The sequence below is a fragment of the Rhinopithecus roxellana genome, chromosome 13 (genome assembly GCF_007565055.1).
Source record: "Rhinopithecus roxellana isolate Shanxi Qingling chromosome 13, ASM756505v1, whole genome shotgun sequence".
Lineage (NCBI taxonomy): Eukaryota > Metazoa > Chordata > Mammalia > Primates > Cercopithecidae > Rhinopithecus > Rhinopithecus roxellana.
In genome coordinates, this window is record NC_044561.1 from 77,882,174 (window position 1) to 77,904,905 (window position 22,732).

Sequence of the window (22,732 nt, forward strand, 5' to 3'; positions counted from 1 at the left end):
CATCAAATTGCCTTTTATTTAAAAAGAGCACTCTAATAATTTCACTTAAAGCTCTTCATATGGACAGTGTGCTGGGAATATTCTTTGTGACTACTTAAAACATGAACTCTTTCAGTGATGTATTGCTATATCAAAAGCCATTCCAGACAACAGTGGCTTAAACAACACCACCACATTACTTCCGGGCTCCCCGCTGTTGGGACTCAGGAGAAGCTGAAGGTGGCCCTACTGATGACTAATTCTCAGATGGGGAGTGGGAGCAGCTGAGTGTCACAGAGAGAACACAACTTCAGGATGGAGACAGCCAGGCCCCACTCACCTTGTGACTGCAGGAAGCACCGAGCCTCTCTGAGCCCTGGTCTCACCCACCAGGATGAGGCCACCTGCTATGGGGCTGCAGATGCAGCAGGCGGCCTGGCTGTGGAGGGGAAGGAGGGCGGCAGGCAAGGGTTCAAGGGAGTGGTGGAGCCTAGAGGGGCAGCACAGCTGCCAGCTGTGTGGTAGCGGGAGCTCGGAATGTCAGAGATGGGTCCTCCCCAGCCCCCAGCTCCTCTTGCTGAGTCCCCCCTTGCCTGTGCTCTCCTGATTACAGAGTGAGCAGCAGCTGTTACAATGGGGGGGCCGTGGAGGGCAGTGATGGGGCTCCTTAGTTTCCAGCTGAGCCCTGCAGGGAATGGCTTTTAGTCTTGAGCTTGGAGGGTCTTCATGCCGGTGGGTCTCTTCCGGACCCACAAGGCCCTGGACAGTCCACAGGCCCATGCCCTTCTAACCTCATTTGTGCCTGAGCCCCACCCCCACACAATGGCCGGGGAAGGGCATTTGCTCCCCAAATGCTCCCTTGGCCCATGTCCCATGAGGGCATGAAATTCTTCACCTAGGAGTCAAAGGGCCTCAGGAAAGCCATGTGTGGTGGAAAGGACAGAGGAGGGGGTCCCTCCTCTGTCAATAGCCCGCCTCTCTCAACAGCCCCCGCTTTCCCATTCCCTCCACCCTCCCCAGTCCTCCAGGTGACAGAGATACTCCTCTCTGGGTCTTGCCAACCTCCAGTACATGCTTGATGTAAAGGAGATATTTGCTCAGACTTTGCTGACTCTGAGGTGGATGGCCTGGGGCAATTCCCCAGCCCTATGGTTGGGGAAGGAGGAGGCTGGGCTCTGGCCCCATCACTGGGGAAGGAGGAGGCTGGGCTCTAGGCTCATCACTGGGGAAGGAGGAGGCTGGACTCTGGCCCCAGTACTGAAGAGGGAGGAGGCTGGGCTCTGGGCTCATCACTGGAGAAGGAGGAGTCTGGGCTCTGGGCTCATCACTGGGGAAGGAGGAGGTTCGGTTCTGGGCTCAGCACTGGGGAAGGAGGAGGCTGGACTCTGGCCCCAGTACTGAAGAGGGAGGAGGCTGGGCTCTGGCCCCATGGCCGGGAAAGGATGAGGCTGGGCTCTGGCCCTGTGGCCAGGGAAGGACAAGGCTGGGCTCTGGCCTCATCACTGGGGAAGGAGGAGGCTGGGCTCTGTCCTTTGCCTGGGGGTTGGGGAAAGCTGTGCTCTGGCCCTTTCCTAACTCTGATTCAGGTTCATTGTCACTCTAGGAGAGCTCCAGGCTATTTCCCCAGTAGTTCTTTTGAACAGGTCTCATCATGGGATGTGGACACAGCATTGTCTAGTTTTATACCAGGAGAAAGATTCCTTCTCTTGCCTAATTCCTGGCCCTGGCAGTGGCCCTATCCTTCTGACACCCTATCTGCCATCTCTGCCTGCCTAGCAATCCTTCCTCCTTCTTTTGGGGCCAGGTGCATTTCTCTTTGGGGACACGGCCTGCTTTCATGGTGTCTCAGTAGAACTACTGATACAGGTGTCCTACCCCTGCACCACCCTGAGCATCCCAGCCCGCCTCTCTGGGGAGCAAAGCTAGAAGAGAAGTGTAAGAGTTAAAGAGGAGAGAAACATGAAACACAGCTTAACAGTTAAAGACGGGTTTATTTAAGAAAAAATCCGAGAGGGGCTTCTGGCTGATTTCGGTCAGAAGTGCTTTCTCTTACAGACTAAGAGTATACATTGGTTTTAGGGTGAGGGGGCTTATCACAAGCTTGGAATGTTTCTGTGTGGGGAGAAGTTTATGGTGGGGTCAGAATGTCTGTTACCTTGGGGCTGACATCTTCCTGGCCAGAGGGGGCTTATCTTGGGGCTAGCATGTCTCTTGTCAGGGAGGAGGTTGGAATGTTTCTGATGAGAGATGTTATTTGTACTTTATGGTCATGTTGACCTTAGCCATTAGGCTTACGCCCTTTGGATTTAGGTGGTTTTTGATTAAGGTGAACTTTAAAATGACAGTGCTTGTCCAAGATGGTGAAACTCCTGCTCTGTCAAGAAGTGGTCAGCCCCTTAGCTCCTAAGCTCCAGTGCCAGGGCCTCTCGTTTTGTAGGCAGACCAGCCTCTCTGCCTTTGACTCTACAGCCTCCTGCACTCCTTCAATGTGCTGTGACCACAGGGCCTTGGCCAACTCCATCTCCTTTCTTTCTCTCCCCAGGACAGTTTCATCACAACACACAGGAGGTAGAAAAGAGGTGAAAGTGTAGACACAATACACTCTGTGCCTGCAGTGGCTGTCTCTTCCTCTAAACGCTCCCTCCCTCCGGACGGCCCATAGGGGTGGGTGTGTGGCCCCAGCAGCATCCTTCCTGGGCACGGAGCCCATGTGGGGCATTGCTCTGCAGGGTGGCAGAGAACATGCTTCAGTGAGGCAGAGCCTGTGGCCCATAGATATGGAGCCAAAGGAGGGGGGCTGCCCACAATTGTTTCTGCAGGTCCAGCAGCACTATGATCTCTTCTCAGTTGTCACATAAGCCACCCAATTTGACATAAATGTTTTGTCCCCTCCAAATCTCCTGTTGAAATGGGATCTCTGGTGTTGGAGGTGGAGCCTAGTGGGTGGTGTCTGGGTTATGATGGGGATGCCTCATGAACAGCTTGGTGCTCTCCTCCAAGTGTTAATGAGTCAGTTCTCACGCTATGAGTTCACGTGGGATCTGGTTGTTTAAAAGAGGCTGGCTACCCCTCCCTCTCTCTCTTGCTCCCCATCTCACCTTGTGATACACTGGCTCCTGCTTCACCTTCTGCCATGACTAAAAGCTTCCTGAGCCCCACCAGAAGCCAAGCAGATGCCTGTGCCATGCTTGTACAGCCTGAAGAATCACAAGCCAAATAAAACTCATTTCTTGGCCAGGCACGGTGGCTGATGCCTGTAATCCCAGCACTTTGGGAGGCTGAAGCGGGTGGATCACCTGAGGTCAGGAGTTCGAGACCAGGCTGGCCAACATGGCAAAACCCCGTCTCTACTAAATATACAAAAAAAAAAAATTTAACTGGGTTTAGTGGTGGGTGCCTGTAATCCCAGTTACTTGGGAGGCTGAGGCAGAAGAATTGCTTGAACCTGGGAGGTGGAGGTTGGAGTGAGCTGAAATCATGCCACTGCACTCCAGCCTGGGTGATGGAGCGAGACGCTGTCTCAAAAAACAAAACAAACAAAATAAAAACAAAAAACAACAACAAAACAAAACAAGAAACCTTGTTTCTTTATAAAGTACCCAGTCTCAGATATTTCTTTATAGCAATGCAAATTGACTAACGGGCCATGCCACAAGCCAATAAATTCCCCTTTTGCCTAAATCAGTCACAGTTGGTTTTGATGCTTGCAACCAGAAGCACCTTGAAAATTTTATCTGAAAGAGAGTATTTGATATCCATTTTTAATAGTATTTGTGAACTGGTTAAACTGAAAACTTTCTCTACAAATGCTAAATAAAATATATGTGTCTTTTTTCTTTTTAGGGAATATATATTTAATCATTCTCTTGAATGATCGGAACTCTAAAATCAGTTTTCTATAACAAAATGTAATACAGACACGGTGGCTCCAAGGGCCAGGAAGGCAGTGGTTAAGACACGAAAAGTGTAAGAAGGGCGCTGGAAACAAAGCATTCTTTTCCATCAAAGCTTCATTCCTCAAGTCCTCAATTCAAACAGTCATTGTCCCTGCTTTCAAAAGTCTCTGCGTGCTTGGTGGAAGGTATATGTTTGTTGCCTTAATTTGAATTATGGCCACGCAGGGTCTGGAGCTCTAAATTCAGAGTGAGAAAACCTGAGGTAGAACTCAGTTTTCTTACAGAACTTGGCTTATAGGATAGAATGAAGGGAAAGGAACTTAGAAGCTCAACAAGCTGAAGATAATCCCATCAGGCATTTCCCACAGGCCTTGTCAACTCTGTTCTCTGAAAGATGTTGTCCTGGTGTCCGATAGAGTTTTGGCTCTGTGCTGAGGCAGCAGCCAAAGAGACAGAATGCTTGTTTGCCAATGACTAATGTGAGGAAGCAGAGAGATTTGTTTGTTCCCCTCTTTCTAGGCCCTTTTCTACTCTAAATCAGGATTTCTTAGCCCTGACACAGTTGACGCTTGGGAGTGGGTATGTAAATGGGGAGATGTCCTGTACACAGTAGGAGGTTAAGCAGCACCCCTGGCCTCTATCCACTAGATGCTAATAGCACTGTGTCCTCCTTCACTCCCTCACTGTGGCAACCAAAACTGTCTTCAGACATTTCGCCGGGGATGGGGGGCGAAATCACCCCAGTTAAGTCCCGCTGCTCCAGATGCTGTTGAAAACCGAGGTTATAGCTGTCCACGCAGGGTGGAGAGGAGAAGCCTCAGAGCTTGTGATGACATAATGCCACATAGTCACGGTGAAAGGTCCTTCCCTGGACTATTCACGGATGAACATCATCTGAGAAATAAACCTGCATTTGTTTGAAGAGAAGGTGCTCAGTTTACTTATAAAATCGGTGCCACAGACTGGTTTGTTTATGCTAAAGTTATGATCTTTGGCATTTTTCAGTTGGGAAGAGAAGCTGAGGCACCTTTGGAAGCATCATAAAAAGTGAATCATTTGACCCATTACTAAAATGCAGCCGTCCCTGAGTTGCGAAGTGGCAGTCAATTAGCAGCGTCTTAGAATATACACTACAGCTTAATTTGTGGAATATAAGATGTGGATATGTTGGGATAGAGACTTTCCAGGAGCTTCCTCAGAGAAACATTACAGCACAGATAACTAAAATTTCAGAGACAAAGGACACGCAGTATCCTATCCTCTCATTCCCCAGTTGATAGGTAGGAGGAGGTCCCTGATATCTGGGGATGCACTTGTCTCTACGTGCATTTTACTTATTACTCTTAACACACTTGTCCAGTTCAGATGAATTATTTTCCCAACTTCGAATATGTCTTTGAAGATAGATTTATCTTGTTCATATTGGAGCCTTCTGCTTTTGGCTTCTTTTTGTTTTTTGTTCTTGTTTGCTCACTCCAGACTTCTAGATATGAATTCATTTCCTCCCAGAAATATAAAACTAGGCCATATCTGGTGGCAAAATAGTTCTGTAGATCCCTGTTGTAACAATGACTTTGCATGCTTTTTTGTGGCTGAGTCACATCATTTTAGCATGAGGTAAGGGGAGAGAGGCAGAAGTGCCCAGCTGATGGCAAAAAAAGAAGAGACACACAGAGAAGCCTTTGGGTTCAGCAGCTGTAGGTGACTCTACCTTTTGATCTCAGATTCTGTCGCTTTGATATCTCCCGTTGCTTTGGCAATGTCATTTTCAATCATATAGGAGTATGTGTTGTTGATTGTAACATTGTAGATCACAGACACAACCTTCATGGTCACATTCTCAGAGTTCAGCTCAAAGATGGTATTGGAGACTTCCAAGAATTTGGCTCCCTAGTCAGCTAGTGATCTTCAGACCACTGTGGTCTGGGGGTACCATCAAGGAGCCTCACATTGCAAGGTCTCTGAGCTGGCATTATAGTCTACTTTCACCTCTGGCATGCTGAAGGCTCCAGTTTTATATGCAAGGTTAGCATTCCCTTGCCTTTAGAAGTGATGATATAACATTTGTAGGTGCCAGCATCTGTGAGTGGTACGTTTTTCAGCCGCAGAGAGGCATTGCCAACTATCACTTGATCAGCAAGCACTGCTATCAGGCCTCTGAACATTTCATCCTGCTCTGACAGCTCATCTTTGCCTTCTTTGAACTCATGGACAAAGCCTATAACCCCTTCAATCAGCCATTGTATCACAATATCAGAAAGTTTGATGTCAAGTTCAAAAGTGCAGCTCAGGATTCCATCCTCCCCAGTGTTCCCAGCTGAGGTGAGAGTAGTGACTGTGATGGAGTGTCTCCCTGAAAGACCAGAGCCAATGATGAGTATAATTACTCCAGCTAGAATAATGATGATGCTAATTATGCTGTGGAAACTTCATGGCTTTTCCTTTGTTTTCATGAAGACCCAATCTGCGGCTCTTTAGCATATTTCTTTTTCTTTTCTTTTTTTTTTTTGAGACGGAGTCTCACTCTGTCACCCAGGCTGAAGTGCAGTGGCGCAATCTCTGCTCACAACAAGCTCCGCCTCCCAGAGCCCCCCATTCTCTCCGCCGGAGTAGCTGGGACTACAGGCGCCCGCCACCATGCCTGGCTAATTTTTTTGTATTTTTCAGTAGAGATTGGGTTTCACCGTGTTAGCCAGGATGGTTTTGATATCCTGACCTCTTGATCCACCCGCCTCAGCCTCCCAAAGTGTTGGGATTACTGGCGTGAGCCACCGCGCCCAGCCTAGCATATTTCTTAAAGAAGAATGTGGAATGATAAATGATCCCAGGTGAAATTTATATCTATCTGGATTAAATCCTTGTGCTTTTCTGGAGGAATCAGGGAGCAGAGGGAGGCTGCAATACAGTGCTTCTTGAACTTGGATGTCATATGTGTCCTTTTAAAGTCGCAGCTTATCTCTCATCATTTAAGGGGAATTTTCAGGGACCACAAATAAAGGGTAAAAACCAGAGTGGTGAGAAGAACTGCTTTGTGGACCTTGCCAGCTTTAGCAACCAGACTTTGTCTTTATTTTAAAAAATTGAGCAGAAAGTACAGAGAGTTCCCAATACACCCCTCCTCCTCCACAGTTTCCCCTATTATTAACGTCTTGCAGTGCTGTGGTACTTTTGTTATAATCAATGAACCTATATTGGTACCTTATTAAGTAAAGTCTGCAGTTCACATTAGGGTTCATTCTTTGTGTTGTGCATTATTTAAAAAAAATTTTGTTTTGTAGAGATGAGGTCTCCCTATATTGCCCAGGCTGGTCTCGAAATCCTGGGTCAAGTAATCCTCCCACCTTGGCCTCCCAAAGCATTGGGATTACAAGCATGAGCCACCATGCCTGGCTGTGTTTTACATTCTGTGGTTTTGGACAAATGTATAATGTTATGTATCCACCATTATAGCATCATATACAACAGTTTCATTGCCCTAAAAGTCCTCTGCATTCTGCCTATTCATCCGTCCCTTCCTCCCTCCAAATTCCTGGCAACCACAGATCTTTTTACTGTCTTCATTGTTTTGCCTTTTCCAAAATGTCCCATAGTTGGAATCATACAATAAGTATGACACTTATGTCACTTTAGTGTCTTTTATTTGCCAACATGCATTGCATGTGAGGTTGCTCCACATCTTTTCATGGCTAGATAACTCACTTCTTTTTATCACTGAAAGATATTCCATTGCCTGGATTTATTTATATATTCACCAATTGAAGGAGCATCTTGATTGCTTTCAGTTTTTGGCTACTAGGAAAAAGCTGCTATCAACATTCCTATGCAGGTTCTTGTGAGGGCATAAATTATCAACTCAATTGAGTAAACAGCAAGGTGTGTGATTGCTGGACCACATGGTAAGACTCTGTTTAGCTTTGTAACAAGTGGCCACACCGTCCTCCAAGCTAGCTGCACCATTTTGCATTCCCTGCAGTGAATGAGAGTTCCTGTTGTTCCACATTTCCATCAGCATTTGGTGTTGTGAGTGTTTTGGGTTTTCATCGTTGTGATCAGCGTGTAATCTCATTGTTTTAATTTGAAGTTCCTTAATGACATATGATGTTGAGCATCATTTCATATAATTGTTGCCATCTGGATATCTTCTTTCATAAGTGTCTGTTCAGATCTTTTGCCCACTTAAAAACTGGGTTGTTTTCTTGCTGAATTTTAAGAGTTCTTTCTATATATTGAATACAAGACCTTTAACAGATCTGTGCTTTGCAAATATTTTTTCCCAGTCTGTGGCTTGTCTTTTCATTATCTTAACAATGTGTATCACTGAGCAGATGTTTTTAATTTTAATAAAGTCTAACATCAGTTATTTTTGTCATGGATTGTGCTTTTGGGGTTGTATCTAAAAAGTCATCACCAAATCCAAGATCATTTAGATTTCCTTCTAAATTATCATCTAGAAGTTTTATAGTTTTGTGTTTTACATTCAAGTCTATGATTCATCTTGAGTTATTTTTTGGGTAAGGGGTAATGTTATTTTTTTGACTGTGGGTGTTAATTATTCCCTCATGATTTGTTGAAAAACCTATGCTGTCTCCAGTAAATTGTGTTCGTGTCTTTGTTAAGATCGGTTGAATATATTTATGTAGGTCCACTCCTAGGCTTTCTGTTTTGTTCCATTAACCTATGTGTCTCTTCTTTCATGAATACCATTTTGTCTTTATTACTGTAGCTTTATAGCAAGTCTGGAAATTAGGTAATGTCAGTCCTCTAGCCTTGTTCTATTTCAGCCAATGCAACTGTGTTGGCTTTTATGAGTCTTTTTACCTTTCCACACAAACTTTAGAATTACTTTGTTGATATCCACAAAGCAACTTGCTGGGATTTTGATTGGGATAGTTTTGAATCTATAGATTAAGTTAGGAAGAATTGACATCTTAACAATATTTAGTCTTCATATTCATGAACTTGGATATCTCTCTATTTATTTAGATATTTGATTTCTTTCATCAAAGTTTTATAGTTTTCCTCATATAGATTCTGTACACATTTTCTTAGATTTATACCTAAACATTTCATTTATTTGTGCTAATGTAAATGGTGTTATATTTTTAATTTGAAATCCCATTTACTCATTGGTGCCATATAAGGCAGCAATTAACTTTGCTTATTACTCCTGTATCCTGCCACCTTGCTATGATGGTGTATTAGCTCCAGGAGTTTTTCTTGATGCTTTGAAATGTTCTACATAGACAATCATTTCATCTGCAACCAAAGACAGTTTTATTTCTTCCCTCCCAATTTGTATGCCTTTTCTTTTCTCATTGCATTGACTAGGACTTCCAGTATGATATTGAATAGGAGTGGTGACAGGGGACATTCTTACCTTTTACCCAAAATTAACGGGACAGCATCTAGTTTCTCACCACTAAGTATGAAGTTACCTGTAGGCTTTTAAAAAATTTATTTTTATTTTTTGTGGGTACATAGTAGGTGTATACATTTATGGGTGACATGGTTTGACTCTGTGTCCCCATCCGAATCTCATGTTGAATTGTAATCTCCAGTGTTGAGAAAGGGACCTGGTGGGAGGTGATTGGATCATGGGGGAAGATTTTCCGCTTGCTCTTCTTATGATAGTGAGTGACTTCTCATGATATCTGATTGTTTGAAGTGTGTAGCACTTCCCCTTCACTCTCTCTCATTCTCCTGCCACCCTGTGAAGACATGCTTGCTTCCCATTCACTCTTCCATCATGATTGTAAGTTTTCTGAGGCCTCTCCAGTCACGCCTTTTTTTTTTTTTTTTTTTTGAGACGGAGTCTCACTCTGTCGCCCGGGCTGGAATGTGGTGGCCGGATCTCAGCTCACTGCAAGCTCCGCCTCCCGGGTTTACGCCATTCTCCTGCCTCAGCCTCCCGAGTAGCTGGGACTACAGGCGCCCGCCACCTCGCCTGGCTAGTTTTTTGTATTTTTTAGTAGAGACGGGTTTCACCGTGTTAGCCAGGATGGTCTCGATCTCCTGACCTCGTGATCCGCCCGTCTCGGCCTCCCAAAGTGCTGGGATTACAGGCTTGAGCCACCGCGCCCGGCCCAGTCACGCCTTCTACATAGCCTATGGAACTGTGAGTTAATTAAACCTCTTTTTAAAATAAATTACCCAGTTTCAGGTAGTTCTTTACAGCAGTGTGATAACAGACTAATACAGAAAATTGGTACCAGAGATGTGGGGCATTGCTTTAAAGATACCTGAAAACATAGGAGCAATTTTCACTTAACAAAATGACTTCTACTTCCTATGTCAATTTTTTCTATAGTGCAGGTTAAGTCTGATGTTTCTTTGCTGATTTTCTATCTGGAAGATCTATCCAATGTTGAAAGTAAGGGAACTGTTATTGTATTGGGGTCTATCTCTTTCTTTAGCTCTGATAATATTTTCTTCATGTATTTGGGTGCTCTAATGTTAAGTGTATATGTATTTATAATTTTTATATCTTCTTGCTGAACTGACCCCTTTATTATTATATAGTGAGCTTCTTTGTCTTTTCTGATAGTTTTTATCTTGAAATCTATTTTGTCTGATATAAGCATAGCCACTCCTGCTCTTTTTTGGTTTCCACTGGCATGGAATATCTTTGTCCATTTCTTTATTTTCAGTCTATGTGTGTCTTTATAGATTAAATGTGTTTATTGTAGGTCTTGATTTTTAATCCATTGAGCCACTCTGTATCTTTTTATTAGACAGTTTTGTCCATTTGCATTCCATGTTATTACTGGTAAGTAAGAACTTAGTCTTGCCATTTGCATTCCATGTTATTACTGGTAAGTAAGGACTTCGTCTTGCCATTTTGCTGTTTTCTGGTTGTTTTGTGGAGTTGTGGGTTTTTTGTAGAAGTTCTTTATCACGTTGAGAAAGCCTTCCTCTATTCCTAGTTTTCTGAGAGAATTTTTTTCTTTATCTTGAATGGGTGTCAGATTTTGTCATTTTTTCTGCATTTGAAGATATGACAATATGATTTCTTCTTTTCTATGTGATAGATTACATTAACTGATTTTTTTTTTTTTTTTTTTTTTTGAGACAGAGTCTCGCTCTGTTGCCCAGACTAGAGTACAGTAGCAGGATCCTGGCTCACTGCAACCTTCGCCTTCTGGGTTCAAGCAATTTTCCTGCTTCAGCCTTCCTGAGTAGCTGGGATTACAGGTACCTGCCACCATGCTCAGCTAATTTTTGTATCTTTTTAGTAGAGATGGGGTTTTACCATGTTGACCAGGTTGGTCTTGAACTCCTGACCTCAGGTGATCCACCTGCCTTGGCCTCCCAAAGTGTTGGGATTACAGGCATGAGCCACTGTGCCTGGCCACATTAATTGATTTTTAAATGTAGAACCAGGCTTGCATACCTGGGATTAAATCTGTTACCCAGGCTGGAGTACAGTGGCACAGTCATAGCTCTATCATAGCTAGGAGTCATGAACTCCTAGGCTCAAAGGATCTTCCTGTCTTAGCCTCCCTAGAAGTGGGACTAAAGGCCTACAGCACCATGGCTGGCTATTTAATTTATTTTTATTTTTATTTTTAGACACAGGGGTCTTTTTATGTTGCCCAGCTGGTCTCTAATTCCTGGCCTTAAGCAATCCTCCCACTTTAACCTCCTGAGTTGTTGGAATTACAAGCATGAGCCATTGTCCCTGGCATAATTCTTTTTATACACTTTTGGGTTAATTTGCTAATATTTTGATGATGATTTTTGCATCTATGTTCATGAGAGATACTGGTTTGTATTTTTCCTTTCTTGTAATGTCTTTATCTAGTTTTGGTAGTACAGTAATGTTGGCCTCATAGAATGAATTAGGAAGAATTCTCTTTGTTTTTATATTTTGGAAGAGACTTCAGAGAATTTGTATTATTTGGTCCTTAAATGGTTTGTTGGAAGCAACCAGTGAAATAACCTGGGCTTAGTGCTTTATTTTTTTTTTTTTTGAGGGCTATTAGTTATTGATTTAATTTCCTCAGTAGATATAGACCTGCTTAGAATATCTATTTCTCTTTTTGTGAGTTTTGGTAATTTGTGTCTTTCAGAAAAATTATCCATATCATCTAACTTATCAAATATATGCATATAGTTGTTTATAATATTTCTTTATTATCTTTTTAATGTTCATGGGATCAGCAGTGATTACCTTTCTTTTATTTATAGTATGAACAATTTGTATCTCTTTCTTTTTCACTTAGCCAGAATAGAGGTTTACTGATTTTATTGATCTTTTCGGAGAATCAGCTTTTGGTTTCATTTATTTTTTCTAATGATTTCTTACTTTCCGTTTTATTGAATTATTCTCTAATTTTAAAATTTATTTTCTTATATCTACTTTTGATTTAATTTGCCCTTCTTTTTTTCTAATTTCCTAAGTTGGAAGATTGGATGATTGATTTAAGATATTCCTTCTTTTCTTTTTTTTTTTTTTTTTTGGAGACAGAGTCTTCCTCTGTCACCCAGGCTGGAGTGCAATGGTACCATTTCGGCTCACTGCAACCTCTACCTCCTAGGTTCAAGCGATTCACCTGCCTCAGCCTCCCAAGTAGGTGGGATTACAGGCATGCACCACTATGCCCAGCTGATTTTTATATTTTTAGTAGAGACAGGGTTTCACCATGTTGGCCAGACTGGTCTCAAACTCCTGACCTCAGGTGATCTACCCGTCTCAGCCTCCTAAAGTGCTGCGATTACAAGCTTGAGCCACTGCATCCGGCCCTTCCTTTTTTTCTAGCAAATGAATTTAATGTTACATATTTTCCTCTAAGGACTGTTTTCACTGCATTCCACACATTTGGTAAGTTGTATTTTCATTTTCGTTAAGTTAAAAATACTTTTTAATTTTTCTTGAGACTTTTTAAATTCTTTTGTAAAATAGAAGTACATTACTTAATCTCCAAATATTTGGTAATTTTTTTCAGCTTCTGGTAGATTTTTATTTTTGACTTCTAGTTTAATTCCACTGTGCTCTGAGAACATATTTGGTATAATTTCTATTCTTTTAAATTTGTTAAGATATGTGTTATGGCCTCGAATATGGCACATGTGATGAATGTTCCATGTGATCTTGAGAAAAATATGTATTCTGCTGTTGTTGGATAAAGTACTCTATAGATGTCAGTTAGATCCAGTGATAAATGTTGCTGTTCCTTACTATATCCTGACTGATTTTATACCCACTAGATCTATCAATTACTGATAGAGGAGTGTTGAAGTCTCCAACTATTAATGTAGTAAAGAATGTTATATAGCTTATATTTTCCTTGCTGTTCTATCAGTTTTTACTTCCTGTGTTTTGATACTCTGTTGTTAGGTGCATGCATCTTAAGTATTATGTAAACCAAAAATAAAATCGAAGGCCCCCCACATTCCTGCAACCATCGGAATGGGCTCCCTCCTTGGCCAGGGCACTCTAAAATTTACCTCCTACTTGAAATGAAAGACAGGAACCCTCAGGACCAGAACCTATGATGTACTCTCAGCAGTATGGGAAGTATGTTCTCAAAGTTCCTCTAAGTGTGTGAGAGGATGAAGAGCATGAATCACTGCAGGATACTTTCCCCTTTGGCAGACAAAAGACTTGACTATAATTGTAGTTCAGGAAAAAAATGTCTCAGCATTTGCCATTTCCTGTCTCTCCAGAGAGCTGAACTTAGGAGAGTGGCCTTTTTTGTGTCCAGGAAGGGCTTATTTAATGCATGTGGTGGCCAGTGTCTGCGATGGATGGGTCTTCTTCATTGTTGTACCCTCTCCCTTCTGATTCCTCCTTCTCTTCTTCCTCCACTCTTTCATGAGCATTTCTCCGACTGATCTGAGGATGTCTGGTTATTAGTGTGTTTGGGGGAGTGAGCTAGAAGAAGAGTCAGTAATCAGACAAGCATGCTGCAACCCTCCACTCAGGGTGATGGACTGGAGGTACTGGGTCCACACAGATGGCTGCTGCAGCCAACCCTGCCAGAGTCTCCAACGTGCCCCAGCCACACTGCCACTTCTGCTGGCCTCCATCAGTGAAAACCCAACACAAATAAAGCAGCTCCAGGGTGACAGCTCAGTGACATTCATTTCCACACTTTCGTTGAAACCAGTGGATGAAACAGGTTTGTAAATTCCTCAGCCTCTTCCTCTAGTATTTTTTAAAATATTCAGCCTCTTCCTGCAGGAGGGCGGTCCCAGGGCTGGGCTGTGAGAATCTGTTGTTGGGGGCCATTATTTCCTCTTGAGCACTGAGGTTACAGTGGATGACATGCTCCCAGCCAGTCTTCCTTGGATCAGGCCTTGAGTGTGGGCACAGGACTGGGGAGAGGACTCCAGATCTAATGTGGAGTGAATGGGGAAGAGCTGAGTTTCTCCCAGGAGACCCTGTCAGTCAACAGGCATATGGTTCAGACTCCTCCATCTTATGGCCTGTTCCCCTGCTGCAGACCTTCACCAAGCACTGGCTCTGCACCAGGTGTGTGTGGGTCCCTGGCATGCAGCAGCCCCAGGCCAGACCCAGCCCTGTTCTGGAGCTTATGGGCAGTCTAGGTTTGGGTTTTCCATGGCAGACTCTGAGACAGGGATTTGAGTGAAGTAAGTAATGTGGGAGGAACCCAGGGAGTTCTAGTAGGGGAGGGGGCAGGGACACAGAGAAGCTGTGACAACAAGTGGCATTTCCCAAGGCTCAATCACACTAGGACCTCAGGTGACTATGCAAGGTGATTTCTCCTTGGGATTTTCCTACAACAGGATAATTGCATCCCTTGGCCAGGTATCACCCATCAACCCCTGTCATCTGTCAAGAGTGGCTGCTGGAGGCATCACCCTCTGCCTCCCAGGACTTCAGCCCTAACTGGTACGCTCCTGGGTTTGGGGCATCCTCTGGTTGAGTGGCAGGTGCTGCAGGCAGGAAGCCGTGGTGTGTGTGTGAACTGTCTACAGAGGCGGCAGGTGACCCAGCACTGTCAGCTGCAGCATCTGGCAAGGCGGACAGGTAAAGCAGTAAACCAGCAGGTGAGTGAATGGTTGCAATTGTGGCGGGTGCCTTGGAGGGAGCTGACTGGGAGTTGAGCACAGAAGGAGGAGCAAAGACCTCCTTCAAATAGGGTCATGGCTCGTGCCTGCCTCCTTGTAGTAGGTGGGCACCCAGCAAGCAGAGGTCGGAACCCTCAGTCACGTGGCCCTGGGAGAGTTGTTCTGACCTTTGCCTAGAGCCTCAGTGCTAGCTGTGAGCTAGGATGGTGATTGCGTTCGCTTCTGATATGAGCTGGTTAAAAGCGCATCATCAGTGGCCGGGTAGGTTTCTCCATTGCCAAGGGATGACCTAGTGCTTGTTTAACGCTGGAAATGAAGCTCAGTGGCAGCTCTCGGGCTGTCCTTCAGTGGCCCCTCGCATGCCCAGGTGTGGCCTTCTGGTTGGCGTGGCCTGTGTCACCTCCCTTGTACCCTCTTGAGGTCCACACAGTGCACCTGCTTTTGTCTGCCACGGGGGAGAGGAGGAGAGGCAGATCCTTCTGTGCCCTCTGCTCTTGACCTTTTCTGCTGTGGGGTTGGAGGGTGGTCTTAGCTCAGGGGTTGGTTGCTGTGTCCTCTCCTGAGCTTAACTTGGCCCTGGGTTCCTTTGTCTCACAGATGGAATTTAACAAGAAGAAGCTAAGGAAGAGAAGAGGAGAGAGAGGAGAGGAGAGAGACAGCGAAGAGGCTGGAAAAGGAAGAAGAGAAATATGTTTTTTTGGAATCAAAGTGTTACCTGGATTCTTACCCAGGATTTTCCTATTGTCTCAGGACCTAAAAGGAAAAGACCAGCCATGGGGTGTGTGAGCCTCTAGGAAATCTGCCTCAAGTCCATAATGCCATGCATCTACAGCAGTTGGAACAGCTTAAGAGTCAGACCTCTCCAGATCCCAAGCGCTGCAACATGAATAACAAAATCAAGGTTAAGCCACAGACCAGGCCCCGTGGAGATTTCGCTGCTTCCAGCCTGACCATCAGGATTTGGGTCCTGACCACTCCCGTGGCTGTTGGGCTGGTCCCAGCTCTGGGCCTTGGTTTTCTCACCCACAGAATGGGGAAAATACAGGGCCTCCCTCATCAGAGCTGTCACAAGTGTTAAGTGAACGGGTTCGTGTGAAGCCCTGCAGTGCCTGGCACAGACCAAGGGCCCCACCGATAGTGGCTGTGAGTTTTCCCACGAATGCATTTTTTGATATGTAGCATTTTAAAATAAAATTTTCTCTTTTCTTTTTTTCCTTCTCCTTTTGGAACCTCAATTTCCTGATTCCCTAAGCTCATGTCTGGTGCTGACTATTATCCTAGTGCTGAACTCAAGCTTTCCTCATAGCTCCTCAGAGCATTTGAGAATAACTGTGTTTCTGCACCCAGAATATATTTGTGACACCAGTCAGGATACATGGTTCATGAAGCATTAATAGAAGATGTGGTTCTCAAACTTGAGTGGGGGCTCAGGGTCCCCTGGGGGACTTGTGAACACACAGATCTTGGATCTCCGCAAGGTCTCTGATGTCGGAGGTCTGGGTGGGGTCCTAGAGTTTGTTTTTCTGGCCAGTGCCCAGATGGCCAGAACCACTTTTGGGAACCACACTTTGAGAACCACTGGCACATAGTAAGGAGGCCTCTTCCAGAGGCCACCGGCGAAGCCACTGTCCTGAAAGGTAAAGAACATTTGCCCAGGGGATGTGTTAATGAAAAGAGCTTAAGAATCAGACAGTAAGACCAAAGGAGCATGAAGTGCTTCAAGAGTGCAGCAGTGATTTTGTTCCAGCTGGGGCAGAAAAACCTGGGGAGGCCCTGCGGTGAGGAACCATTTGGACTGGGCGTTGATGGATGGCTGAGCACTGCTTGGTGCTGGCCCTGCAAGTGCGATGTGGCAGGTCCTGTGTCCCACCTTGAATCTGTGTTTCGTCCTTAAATCTGGTGGTTTGTGGCTGCTTAGACCAGTCATCAAGGCCAGTGCACACTAATGCACTGGGTATAATGCCCAGGACCTATGCTTCTAATGCCCTTGAACATATTTTGAAATCAGAAGGAAAAATGAATACAATAATAAAGAATATACAACAATGAATCTAGACTGGATTATATTCACCTTTATACCAACATAGGCACAAAATATACCCTTAAATATTTTTATGGAAGACGGAGCCCATGAAAGCAAAAGTGCCATTTCCCCAAAAGTCACGCTATGGCCTCGCTGATTGAATGTGATGGAAGTAATGCTCTGACTTCTGTGAAAGGGCCAGGAAAGGCCGTGCAGCATCTGCCTGGTTCTTGTGGGATGCTCCCAACTCCCCCGAGAGCCCACGAGGACTATCAGCCTGGGCCATGTGAGCGAACTGCCTTCGGCACCCAGCCCAGCCCCGTTGAGCCCTCAGATGACTGCAGTCTCAGTCAGCAACCCCGGGAGGGCTCTAAGTGATAACGGCCTGCTGAGCTCTCCCCAGATTTTTCAGCCACAAAACTGTGACCAAAATGAAATCGTTTATTTTAATAGCTAAGTTTTGGGATAATGTGTTACCTTAAAATAGTAACCAGAACATCCAGCCAAGAAAGGGAACTCGGGGGTTGATGCTCTCATGGGGCTGATGAGAGGATGGACAACCCTGATCCCAGCACCCTGGGTCGGTTTTATAGGATATACCGGATTGCTGACTCTGGAGAGCCCACTTGTTCACTGACGTGCTGGGGATGTGACACCATCGCTTCTTCAGTCACTAGCAGGAAGGAGTTAGGAGTCAGCATTGCCCACATGGCAAGGGGAAGCCACTGAGGAATTTGCAGTAGGGAGCAATAGGCTGTGCTCAGGTAAGGATCACTGTGGCTGTGGAATAAAGATGGCAGTGGTGGGGCACAGGGAGGGGCATGAAGGAGGTAGGTGGAGATTCCAGAAGGCAGAGCCCTGGCCATACATCCTAGACAGGGTTATTGGATGCAAATCACAGAAATGTCATCCAGCCAATTTACATAGAAAATAGCCTTACTGAATGGCATTATTTCTCCCCTGTACACTTCCCTACCCAGACTGATGGGCAGCTGGAGAGGAAGGACAGGGATGTGCAGCCCAGGAACCTGGGAACAAGACCAAATCACCACAGGGCACAGCAGTGAGCATGCCATAGCATGCAGGGTAGCCACGGGACAGCCACCATTGCTGCTGCAGAAAACCCTCCCTCTCCCTTTGTCCCTGGGTCAAGGTCACAGAACTGCCAAGGAGTGGGACAAGGAGGACTTTACCTGCTGTTTTTTGTTTTTGTTTTTGTTTTTTAGAAGCCACCTCTTTAGGGTACTCTGAAACTCATTTGTATACTGGATAGCCCTAGATTAAAAAATAAATTCCACTCCAGCAAGTGAGCAATTGGTCTGAACCATCCTGTGGCAATGGGTAGTGTCATGGTCTGTTCTGTGCTGCGGTAACAGAATACCACAGACTGCGTAATTCATAAACAATAGACTTTTATTTGGCTCATGGTTTGGAGACTGGAAAGAAGTTCAAGGTCAAAGGACCACATCAGATGAGGGCCTTCTTGCTGCCACATCACATGGTGGAAGGTGTCACATGGTGAGAGAGGAAGAGAGAGCAGAAGAGGGGACGGGAAGAGGCCAAACTCACGTGCCCACTCCCGTGGTCACTAACCCACGCTCACGATAACTAACCCATTCCCACAATAACTAACCCACTCCCGCAACAATGGTATTGATCCACTCCTCAGGGCAGAGCCCTCCTGACCTAATCACCCCCTAAAGCCTCCACCTCTCAACACTGCTGCATTGGTGATTAAGGTGCAACAAATGAACTTCAGGGCACACAGTCAAATCGGAGCAGGCAAAGGAGAGAAGATGCCACTTTGAGAGGATTTGAAGAGGGATGCTGGGCGGCAAGTCACCCAGAGTCAGAGTTAGGCTGTGAGCTCTCGCTGCTTGTATTCACATCCTATCTTTGCCACTGGATAGTAAGTGACCTTGGGCAATTTATGCAATTATTCGATCACTTGAAATTTTCACTTCCTCATCTGAAGGATGTGGACAATAATATTACCTACCCACAGAGCTGTGGTCAGGATGAAATGTGGCCATTGTGACAAGGTGTTTATAATAATAGCTGCCCCCAGTAAGAAGCCAAGAGAGGTCGGCCATTGCCATCACTTTCAGTTGTGGGAGGAGAGCCTGTGGGGAGAGTGAGGGGCTGAGGATGACGCTCGATTCTATGTGGGCCCCGGGGTGGAGCAAGAGGAGACTTGGGGAGGTGCAGGCTGCAGGGGAGGCTGCTGTGTTCAGCTCTGAGTGTGCTGCATTTCAGGGCCCCGGGAGACTGGGTCAGATATGCAGGAGTACATTGAGACAGCAGCCTGGGCTTTGGGAGTGGGGTCCAGATTGGAGAAGATTCTGGAGGTCTGGGCGGGGAGATGGTGATTGCCCTGTGGAGTTCCACCTGAGAAGAGAGAAGGGCTCTGTAGACTTTGAGCTGAGCATTCCAGGAACACCCAGGTAAAAGCAAGATGGAGACAGGAAGTGTCTGAGCTCAAGTTCCTAGAAGCAGAGCCAGGGACAGGGTCTGGGTGCCTGAGAGATACTGAGACAAGGTCTCAGGAATGAGGGACCAAGATGGGGTGGGAACAAGCTGAGCAAGGAGCTGACTTGGTCTGATCCATGAAGGGAGAGGGGCTTGGAGCAGAAATGCCTCTGCAGAGCTGTCCTTTGAAACAAGAGGAGAGGCCTCCTATCATCCCTCTGTCTGTGGATGACACAGTGTGTGTGTTTGTCAGGGGGTGGTGGGCTCTAGATTAAGGGGTCTTTGTCAGCCGAGGGCAATTCTTCCTATTCGAGGGTCCCACACTCACAGCAGCTGGAAGAAGGTGCGACAGTTCTGGAAAGGGCGTCTCAGTGGGCACAACAGCATTTACATAGGAGGCAATAAGGAATGCAATTATCTGCAAGTAACTAAAGCTCCTCCTGCTCGAATCTCTGGGAGGCGGAGTAGAAGGAGCCTCTAAGAGTCACTCTGTGCAGTGGTGTGTGTGTCGGGGGGTGGAGGGTGGTGCTTACACCGCAATTCCCGTCAGTGTTTGGTCCCGTATATCTCCATGTGTTAATTGTTGGCACCTTTGGCTACTGGACAGAGTGAGCTCTGAAGGTCGGGAGAAGTCCCCAAGTAAAGATGTGGTGGGCACCGGAGGCTGGGCAGGCATGCAGGTGGAGGGGTCAGGCCCGAGGTGGGCAGGACCAAACAACGTCTGCTACAACTTTTAACTGAAGACACAAAAGCATCCGAGACGGAGCAGCCAGAGGTGGGAGGAAAATCAGAAGAATGGAGCTGTGGGGCGTCATTTTCAGAGAGGCACAGGGCGATCCCTTTCACCTTCTCCGGCATCCCACCCCATTGTGTCTGAGCACTTTATCCCGCCAGCCTGGCCAGCCGCGGCCCTGAGAAGCCCAAAAGGGGTGTCTGCTGAGTCACCCACAGCCGGTCCAACCTCAGCCTGGCGCTGCTAAGGCACATTCGCGGTCGGCGACAGAGGGGCTGGAGATCTTCCCTAGAAAATAATGAGCGGAGAAACCTTTATTGACTAGTTAAATCCCGGGTAATGCTGGCTGATGAAGACAGATTCGGAACCCTCAACGGATTTAGGGATCCAAAATGACTCCTGGGGGCGGCCTGAGGCGGGAAGGCTCGCTGGGGCTGCGCCTATGGCCGTAGATTTGCAGGTGGTATCCGGGAGGGGGAAGCTGGAAGGAGCCATTCTTCTGGCCGCCAGGGCACGGAGGCGTCCCCTAAACGCGGCACGTAGATTTGGCAACTGCGAGGGCACCCCGGGGACACGAGGATTGTGGGTGGATCGTGGGCTAGCTCTTTGTCTCTTGCAGACGTCTCCTAAACGGCAAGAAGTGCTTCTCTGGTCTTGGCTGACACTGAGCGAAGTATAACTTGAGGCTGGGCTCTGGTCTTGGCTGAAGCTGAGCGAAGTATAACTTGACGCTGGGCTCTGAGTGGATCCCCACCACGTAGGGCGTGCAAGTGGATCCCAGAGCCCCGGCAGCAGCGGGGACACAGATTAGCGCGGCCTCGGGTGGGGGTCATTTCTCACTGTAGGAGGCAATGAAAGTGTCCTCCCGCGCTGCGCTCCTGCCATCCCCACGCTGCGAAACACAAGGTGACCCAGGACCCAACTCCTCACCGCTGGGGTCCTGCAGGCCTCTCCCTGACATTGGGGTCCCGGGATGTGTTAGGAATGCCTCAGTCCAGGAATTGCAAGACTCCTTAGAAGTTCGTTCCTTCTCCATCTCTGTGTCCCCTTAGAGCCTCAACACGGGCTCCTTGATTGGGTCTCTTGCTCTGTATCGCCCTCCCCACGTCTCTGTCTCTGTCCGATGTGACTGGGTTAATAAGTCCCAGTTGCTCTCACCTGTAAAATGAGTTTACGACGATTCTTCCCGAGGATTTGGAAACTGGGGTGTTCTTGGCACTGCCTGCGGTCACCATAGAGAGTGTCCAAGGCTGGGCTCCCACCGCCTGGCCTTTTGCTGTCTTTGAATCACTGGCTATCTACTCTGGGTCTGTCACTCCGGTGATCGCCTACCTTCCAGGGAGACCTAGGGGAAGTAGACCCCAAGACCTATCCCAAGTGAGGCCACTTGGTCGGCACCCGGGGCTGCAGGCGCGGCGCCTTCGTCAGCCTGCGCCTCTTAGTCTTTCCACTCGCGGGCGACCCCGGTCGGGCCACCTTACAACCGACTACTCTGCCTGCCTGACCGGTCTCGGGCTACAAACTGTGTGGAAGCGTAGGTATCTCCCTTAACTGCGATCCCAAATTCGGATTTACAAACGACTACGCAGTCCGGTGTGCCCAACGCCTTCCCTAAACCCAGAGATAAATCTGGGGGAGAATTCCTCGCGGAGCCGAAAACAACGCCGGCGTCTAAAGCGTTCTCCCCCGAGCTGGAGCGACTCAAAAGACAATTATCTCAAAGGAAAGTTATTGTTTTGGTAATCCCGGGAACAGCTTGCAAGGGGGAGATTTGGGTCTTCCTTTAGTAATGGAAAGTTAATGCGCAGACTCCTGTAATTATCCTTATCGGAAGCCCCTTGTTTAATCTGCATGTTTAGCTGAGCCTCCACTCGAATGCGCAGAGAGTGGGAGACCCACTTTGCAGGGCCCGGGCTCGGGCTCCAGTCCCTGCGTGCGCGCAGGCAGCCGTGCCGGGTTCCCGCAGAGCTCAGGCGTTTGCTCCTACCTCGCTGCGGGATCTCCGACTGTAGGCCCCTCAGGGAGTGGGACTGAGGAGATCTGCTTCCGGGGTTCTGGCATTGGGAAGGGGGGACTCAGGACTCCCAGCGATGAGGGCTGGTGGGTTCAAAGCGCTAACCAGGAGTGACTTACCCACGTGATTTGGGGCCAACTTTCAGGGAATATGAAAGTTTCACTGATTATTCAAAGAATCAGGCTTTCTTTGAATAATCGTGAAATCGGACAGTAAATTGTAAGCCCCGATGAAAAGGTGTGCTTTCCAGTAGACAGACCCTATTTTATTCCAATTTACCTCCCTCCACTCCTCCCCAATTTAGGATTGCTGGATAAAATACGATACATACTCCTACAAACAAACAAACAAACAAAAAGCTCTCCTTGTTTATCTGAAATTCACATTTAATTGAGTCTACCGTGTTTTGTTGGTTAAACCTAGTACCCTGCCCGTCTCAGCCCTGGGCAGTCCACTCCTGTCTGTGCTTCTCTCCCTTTCCCCAGCTGGTGAGAGTCTGCAACCCCCTACAGTTCAGCCAGTGGAGAGTTGGGGATGGACCTGGGGGTGGATTTGGTTGGAGGTAGAATGACCATGGATTAAAT

The 22,732-nt window shown here is 46.6% G+C and overlaps 1 pseudogene; it reads right to left on the reverse strand.

Annotated features, from left to right (window-relative positions):
• Positions 1-5,341: 5,341 nt before the first annotated feature.
• On the reverse strand, positions 5,342-22,723 carry LOC104661162 (annotated as a pseudogene).
• Positions 22,724-22,732: the final 9 nt, after the last annotated feature.